Below are 9254 nucleotides of genomic sequence, written 5' to 3' on the forward strand. Positions count from 1 at the left end.
AATACATACATACACAATGACAGAGGAAATGAAAAATTATACAAGCATTATTTTTAGAAAGAAAACAAATAACAGGAACGCTTTTGCGCGTCAGGGAAAGGCAACTGAGCTGGCTACTGTGGAAAAGGAGAAGACTATGACTGGCTTTACTTTCTTTTAGCGGCAGTTAAATACACTTACTGAGTGATACAACATAAATAAATTGCGTTGCTTCCGTGAAACATTACCTGTATGGTCAATAGACACGGAGTATTCCTGCAAATTGAATTTAAAAAAGAACTGTCACCAAATATAAAACAGAATACTGCCATCTAGGGGTGAAAAGGTAGACATGAGTTCGCCTGTCAAAATCACAAAAGATGTACAGCATGTCATGAAGCAGACCTATTGTCATTTGGAAAACCCTTAAAAACACCATATGATGCTGATTTTGGTGAATTTTATTGAAAGCATATGGATTCAGTTTTAGCCAGATCCATTTTATTATCTTCAGTCAGAACATTGTATATTCAGAGAGGGTGAAAACAGAAGTTTGTTTGAGATTAAATTATTCTTATCTGTTTTACACACTAGTCACAGGTCCCTTTTTCCAGATTAAAGGGTGACTGGCAGGAGGTAGAGGGGATTATTACCCAGAGTGCATTGTTTTTCCGCATTGCCACCCCAGTAGATTCCTTCTCCCAGGGCGAGGCTAATGGTTCGGATTCAAGTGGACCGACATCCTGACAGCACATCCAACGACAGCTGGTACAAGTTGCTTTAAATGTAAGCTGCTGCAACAAAAAGGCTCCTTTTTCATAGAGCTGTCAGTGAGTGGAACCAAATCACATTGTGCAGTGATTAGACTGCCAATGGGGAGCATGGGATGTTCTGGGAAAGTGCACAGAAAACAAAAAGCAATAAATAGAAATGTAATAAGAAATAAATATCCTTTATTTGAAGTACAACAAAAATGTGAGGCTGTGAGAGACTAGAGGGACATGCTCATAACATTTGTTTTGGTGGATACTTCTCACAATTGATAAAAAAAACAATTGTTACAATTGGGAAATGCATACAAATAAGGAATGTACTGCATTGCTGCCGCAGTCTATAATTCGTTACATTATAGATTGCTGACAATGGACAAGCATTCATATTGCTTTCCATTTGAAAGGCTCACAGAGGTTGTGCTTTACAAATATATTTTTGCCCAGGCTATGTGTGGGCCAAGCGACCAAGACTCATCATTATGGAGGAGCAGAGATGAGAGCCTTTTGTTGAACGCATTCAAAGGCAAATGGGAGAGCAAAAGGGAGGGAGGAGTTGCAAAAATCTGGAAAAGATAATACATACAGCTTCATTCTCTCCAGCTACCCTTTCATTGTAAATTTGCCTTGATTTGAGCTCCAGCTGAGTGTGAAACGACAAGGCGGTGTGGGGTTGAATCAGATCCAAGGTGCTGCTGCTTCACACTGCTGCAGTTATTTATATGTACTGTTTCTATGTAATTCCTTTCTCAAGTCTAGAGGCAGATGTGAAGTCACCCCGCAATCAGTTAATATATATACACAACACTGAGAAATAAAACTCTTCATGCTATAAAAAGGTCGTATGGCATCTCCTCTGAAATCTTGCTGTCAAATTCAAAAGCTTCCTGTAATGCAATAGTGAGATACAATTTGTGATCCTACTCATAGCTGTCTTTAATCCTGCAATTTTAAAAAGGCAGTCACAACAAGAGTCTAATCAATAATTATATGCAGCAACCAAATGTGATTTGCTATCAGAAAATTGTAACCTGCTAGCATCTCAGCCCTAGACAAGGATTAATTACTCTTTATTAACTCCCAAGTCTCACATGTCAGATACGTGAGTAAACATTAAGGTCGCTTAAGCTTTTTGGAGACAAATTCAAGATATCACATCTGCTCTTTTGCTGAGCAGGTTATCAAAAATAAAAAAACACTGCAGCAGGAGTCGCACGGAAGATCTGCATGTTTCAGAATATCCTGCAAGAAATGATCACCTATTCTAATACAATCCCCACAAAGCAAGAATGGACTCGTTCACACCCTCCACAGAGATAATGGTCTCATCTGTCAGAGAACTGAACACCTTTAATGACACTGTATGGTATGACATGAAAGAAATTATAATAGTATGACTATTTATATACATATAATTATATGCAAATGTTGCGATAAAGTATGTCAGAAAAAAATTTAAATATAAGATATAGAAAAGTGTAATATATAATGTCATAGAATAGCATAGAAAAATAATATTTTATGTCCCCAAATTTATTTATTTTACTATATTGTCTGCCGTTAAAATGTAATACAAATTGTCACATTAAAAAATATTTTCTAGTATATATACATATTTTATCTTTTTCTGTAATACCATACTATTGTACTTTAAGGGAGAATTCATAAACATGTCTTTGAGATTGCAGTGAGACGCGGAGAAAAGTGTGAAGTGGTGCTCTTCGCAATAAAACATCTTTGATGGGACGTGTCGAGTCTCGGCCAATCAGCGTTCAGATGTCGACATCGTTTGGGGGTTCAGGTTAGCTTGAATGTCAGCCCGCTACATCTGCTGCTGTCACGCTGCACGGTGTAGCGATGCTAACAAAGTACCCGTACGTTAAACACGATGTGATTTAGCATATTTTTAGTATCGATACTTCATTAAGAGAGCGATCAGAGCGCACGCGCTGCTCCGTGTCGAGCTGTCTGCGCACACTGCGCTGCGCAGCTCACAGCGAGAGAAGTGGCGCAGCTTTAGAGACCGACTTCGGCTTAAAAAATAAAAAGATGCCAGAAGTGAAATCTTTCAGTCTGTAAAGTTCTGTAACTCTACAGCTGCTCATGATGAACTGTGTATCATCTGGTCAGAGACTAACGGCCTCATAGTGTATAATCAATGATATGATGGAACCATGTAGTTTCATTAATATCTTGCTGTATTAATACTAATATTACTGACATTTGTTAAGTGTTGAAAAAGTTGGTAAAAAGTTAACCATAGGCCTACAGATGTTTTATTTATTACTATTATAGCTAAATATACCAGTCTCGTATTTATGGTACCATATTGTTTTTATGGTATTGTATTGAATTCTGGTATCGGGTATCATGATATTTATGGCAGGTATGTAATATGTATAGAAGTTATAATATGAGTATCGTGACAAACAGGTAGACAGAACAGATTCAGGGAGAAGTCCATGAGGACTGTTCAGGCAACAAAAAAAAGGAAGTTGGTTCATGAATGACTTTAACCATATTATATATAATGACAATGTATATTTGTTATTACTATCATTATAGGGCTGAGTCAAAGCGGAGGACCTTTTGTTCTTAAACTGTTTATTATCATTATTTAGATTTGTGGTCAGAACAATAAAATGACCGTAGTTGTGGTTCTAAAAGCTTTGAGGCTTCAAACAACGTGGATGTGGTGTGGTGAGAAAAAAAGAAGAAAAAAATCACCTGCACCCCCCCCCCCCTGTTGTCACCTTTTTCACCCCTCATGAGTTTGCAGGTATGCAAATTACAAATTGGTCTTGGAGTGCTTTACAATCTACATATAGACATCCCTGACCTTTGACCTCACATCGGATCAGGAAAAACTCCAAAATAACCCATCAGGGGGAAAAAGGGAAGAACCCTCAAGGAGAGAACAGAGGAGGATCCCTCTCCAGGATGGACAGGTGCAAGTACATGTATCTAGCATTGTATTCAGATATTTCACTGCTTTTGTGAACCTATGACCTTTGGTAAACCAATTTCAAACACCAAAACAGTTTGTCTACATGAGTAAAGGTGTGTTTTCAGAAGAGATATGAAGAATTTTTAAAAATCGAACTTCAATTGTCAGCTTTAGGGTCATATTTTCTCGAGTAAAGCGCTGTCAGTCTGTTTGTGACGGGTTCATACACATGCTGACCAGATGACGCCGCACATCGCCCTCAATTTAAAGACCCCTTTCTAGTTTCTGCTGCAGGCAGGATATTTAATACAGTCTATCTCTCAGGACAATCTGTCCATTATTTTGCGGGGTTTAAAACAATTAGAAATTATTGAGTTTGAGTATTTCGTTGGGTAATACTTTGTTTTGAATGTTGAAAGTGATTCCATTGATCTCTTTCCAGTAAATGTTGATTACTTTAACTTTGCACCTTAAATTGAAATGTATAAAAAACAGACGCAATCTCCAGGTTAAAAAAATTACATTGCGTGTCCAAATGCTCCTGGCCCGGCCCCTCTGTCACATTTTAGAACCGAATGTGGCCCGCAGGTCAAAAAGTTTGCCCACCCCTGGTCTAAAACGTGTCACTTTTTAGTAGGTGTCAGGACCCGGGCAGACAATCACAGGGACCGGAAATGCAGGGAAATAGATGACGCGAGAGACAAGGACTTCAAAATAAGACACAAAACAAGACACAGAAACTCCAGATCATGACAATAATAAAATCACAGAAAGTGGTCGTTTATTGGGTTCCACATAACGTCACGATGTTAACGTGAAAAGTTACCATTATCCTCCCCATTTATCGTTCAAGCTTTTAGATCATCCTTGAACAAGAGTTAAGTCGATTCGGACAAGTTTTGTGGGAGAAATCCTGATATAATGGCAAAAAACGACAAATTCAAGCAAAAATCACCCTAAACGCCCAACATTGGCGAATTGTTGTGGCGACCCCCTATTGTGCATTTAACAGGATGCAATGTGCACATATATTGCAAGTTTGGAGCGATTAGTCCCGATGGTATTGAAACGTTGAAAAACAAGACACGCCCCTAAGAGGTTCATTGGGCCATATCATCTTAAGACAATGAGATATATAAAAACATTTGATACATAGTAACAAGTGATATAACTTCGATCATGATAGACAAACAATTTGGTATGAATCGGATCTAGAGTGTAGGAGAACTGGCCAATTATGTGTTTTTCACAAAATTCTAAATAGCGGGAAAACTAAGGAGGCGGAACTTAGGGGTCTGAGAGGCTTTTTTGTAGAGCAGGTGGAGATGGACATGTGTAAACAATTTTAAGTCAACCGGACATTCTGGGTGAGGGGTGTTGCTGGTCAAACTTTGAGGGGGCGCTTGAAAGCAATTTTATAAAACCCAAATTTGACGTCTATATCAGATGGCTATTTTCACCAAGTCTGACAAGCTTCGTCAGTCGCTCGGACCCAAATACCAGTTTCCAAATTGCAGATTTGTATTAAAACTGTTCACCTTCTATTTAACAGGCAACCAGAATCAAAAGCTCCAAACAGCTGCTGTTACAACAAACCACCTTTAGGTGGAACCAACAGATCATAGATGTTCACTTCTTCAAGCCCACGAGACAATGGAAGGAATTAGAATACATGGTTTAATATACAATGTTTAACCGGAAGTTTCCATCACCGCCACAGATGTTTATTAAATGCACGTTTTTTCAATTTTCCTTCTTCAAGTCTCTCATTCGTGGCCTTGTGGTATCTTTTCTGTGCTGTGACACATGTCACATTTTTTACACACATCTCTGTCCTGGAGGATGAGGAGAGAACTCTAGTGGAGGAGAACATAGAATTGTTTGAGACCCACTCAGAGGCCATCCTCAAGCTTCTCCACCAAGATGACTACAAGAGGAAGTTCAATGTTCTGACAGAAACAAATCGACTCCTTGAAGCTACAAAACATTGAGACGTCACAAACCATCCAGGCTTTAAACAACGACCTGGAAGTTCTGATCAATATCAAGAAGAACTACGAAGCCCTGAAGCTAGAGAAGACTGCTCTCCTCAGGAATAATCAAACTCTACAGAAGAACATCAGGTGGTCCTGAGGAAAAATGTAATGTAATTGTGTTTTTTTATACTAATGCTTACAAGTGATCCTCTGCACCCTAAAAAGCAACACCTGTTTAAAGCTACTATGCAGGTACTGGGGAAGCAGATTGTTAAGGATGAGGCATCGGGGGTGGGGTTAAGACCACTAATAAAGACATGTCCCTCAGTGACATGTCAAGAGCACATAGTCTAAATATGGCCACCCTTCATTAAATCTAATTTCCAAGAATAGGAGGCAGGCTGTGCTCTCATAGGTATGAATAATGGAAGCAGGCTCCTTGAGCTCATTTCCAGAGAGCGATCGTCTGGATAAAGTGTAGCCTAATGATCACACAGATAAAGTGAGAGGCTGGCATTCATGATTAATGCCCTCAGGTCTGTTTCCAGAATTACACGGTCTCCTCTGTCAGATCTTCTGACGGCTCCGTTCCCTGAACACACAGACCTCGGATGCTCGCAAAGAATAAGAAACACAATGAGACTCCGCCCACTCCTCCTCTCTACCTCCATCTGCCTGATGGATCATGGAGGTCTGGATCGTGGAATATGCCTTCTACCAACTATTCATACACTCTGTCATATTCATTGATTGTGTTGTTACTGTGTTTTAATTTGTGTGTAATGATTTCTTCTGTACACATTACATCTATTGCACCTGTCCATCCACATTTGTAATTTGTGAAAATGGCTATAGAAATAAACTGAATTGAAAAAAGAATGAATGAATCACTGAAGTGAGCAGAGTTGTAGTTGTGACATATGTCTCCATGCACATGGTGTGTTGTGACATCAGAAATGTAACTCTTAATACAACTGCACAATTCAAACTATATTCAGGTGATATATTGTTGATTGCAAATCCATTCTAGATGGCTAATCCTTCATAATCCTTCACTTATAGCTGCAGATTTCATTTATATTCTAGGGAGAGATAAATAAATATTTTGTTTTCAGAAATGTAAATAAACATTTTCTTTTGTCTCTTTAATTATATATTTTGTAGTATCTTTCCAAGCCATTTAAAGTAAACATTCACCATTCGTGGGAAACTAATGTTGAATGATCATATGTCTTTTTTTAAATGTTGTATTTTCCTTGATCATTGCTTTTCCCTGTTCTATTGATCTCACTCCTGAAGTCTTTGTTATGCCCACTAGGTGGCATCATTGTTAAAGAAGCACAACGTATCATTGGAAAGCTTCTCCTCTGACCAAAGTTTAATTCTTCAACATTGAGGTTATGTTTCACTTGCCAATGCGATGGTCTCAACAGGGTGTAAATATACATATTTACTTTGCAAAATGCTGCCATAAAAAAATATAATGTTTATATTAAAATATCATCAGTCTACCTTTTAGTGTCAAATGCCTATATATGATGTCAAGAGTCACCATGGTGCCTCACACTAATTCACAGTGTTAAAATGAGAGTCATTGGTTTACACCTGCTTCATACAGACCGATTTACATATTACAGTCTGGCCTCCTTACACATCACCGTGTCAAAAAGTACCTCAAAGATATCTGTATCTCTTTCAATAAAGGACATGGTTTTGTGTTACACATATGTGGCATATGATTTCTGACAGCACTCCTTATTTGTCTGTGTGTACGACCTCTCCATCAGATCATCCGTAAGTCTGCTGGAATCCCTTGATCCCATAACCCGGTCGCTGGCAGGCCACAGAATTGATCCCAACATACCAGCTGTGACTCTGTTACATGAGATGTTGGAGATCTAACTGTAACGATTGACTGGAAGCCATGCCAATTCACTCTCCATCAATGACACAGCTACAAAGGACTCAGGTTATATTTCAGTGAGACATGGCTGAAATATTTACAGTCTCCAGCCGGGAGAGAGACTCCATACAGACGAGTGCTTCAAATGTTTTCTCATCTTCTGCCAGTAAATTACAGGTTGTCACAGAATAGAAACATACTCCCGTACAGTTGAATTACACTGTATGTTCTAATAAGGACGTGAGGTGCATTAAATCAACACTGGGAATGTTGACAGCGATATGTTAAGCTTTCTTCTCTGAATGATGCCAACTTTAAAATATTTTTACTTCAGTAATACCAGCTGAAGTAAACAATATAATCAAAAGGCTTTTCAAAATGTCACTTTATGGTAAGAATGCTATTTACACAATAAATATGCCAAATGCGAATATATTTAAGAGGGAAACGGTAACTCAACAGACCTTTCTCAATCTATTAAGGTCCTATAATGTGTATTACATCATTACACCTGCTGTCTGTGTATACTTCGTTTACTCAATATGTAAAGATGAAATCACAAAATGCAAATTATAATGTAGATCAAAGCACTAAAACATTCATGTAGTATTTTTCCCGACTTTAAAGGTCAATCCATCCATTTTAATGGCCAGTTTACTCATGAGGAGGAAGTACGACAGTCTGAGAAAACAGGGGTTGTCATTCCTACTTATTCTGATGTCTTCATTGGATAGCGCATTGCACATTTTCTCTGTATCTTTATTGTATATTCTGGGTGTCAATAAAGTAAAAATAAAATGTCTCTTCTTTGGCTCGGAGCCTACAATTTTTTTTCAAAGAGCGTTACTTACAAATTGGGGTCATGGAGTTGGAAATGTGGGTGTTGACCATACATGGAGGGTCAAATGAATAGATGTTACTGCATTGTGAGTTATGTAAGATCTAGTTTGTGGAGCTCGGCCCACACTTAAAACTCTGTTGCTTTTTTTTGTCCGTTCAACTTTATGGAAGTGCAATTCTAGATTTCCCTTTAATCCCCTCAGACTGAAACATTCAGTACTACACAGCATATAACACAGGTTTATAGATTTCAGACTGACCCAATTGCTGATTACAACTCTTTCTTACCATCAGTGTGTAATAGGCCTACATTGTGTCACTGCCAAAAATGTATTCACGTCAAATTATCCCTCCAATCTCTTTCAGCCCAACTGGCCCCAAACAACATTTTAGTTGTGATACTAAATAATTGACAAGTGACCCCAGGAAAAATCAGCTGAAGTGGGTAATGACAATTACTGCTAATTGATGTTCACAGAATTGATCATGTATTTATTGGCATTCAAATACCTTTCATAGTCTTAATGTGGTTTGCCAGGAACATTGGCTTGAGGCATCAAACTGAAAAAGCCGGTTTGTAAAGCACAGTCATGGTTGTCTTGTGGGATGTGTTAAAAGATGTCTCTGGGTGTCATTTATTTGCTGAGACTCTTCAAATGTCAAGCCCAGCATATGACCATCATCACATGTGCATTGAGATCACAGTTCAAGACACCAGATTATAATGTCATTGCCTTCAAAGAAAAAAAGGTTTAATAAGAACTGACTTATATGTTCGGATTATTAAATTGTGATGAGTCCTTATTGTTTGTTAACTTAATAGAAACTCAAAGAAAACA

Source organism: Pseudoliparis swirei, chromosome 6 (assembly GCF_029220125.1).
Source record: "Pseudoliparis swirei isolate HS2019 ecotype Mariana Trench chromosome 6, NWPU_hadal_v1, whole genome shotgun sequence".
Taxonomy (NCBI): domain Eukaryota; kingdom Metazoa; phylum Chordata; class Actinopteri; order Perciformes; family Liparidae; genus Pseudoliparis; species Pseudoliparis swirei.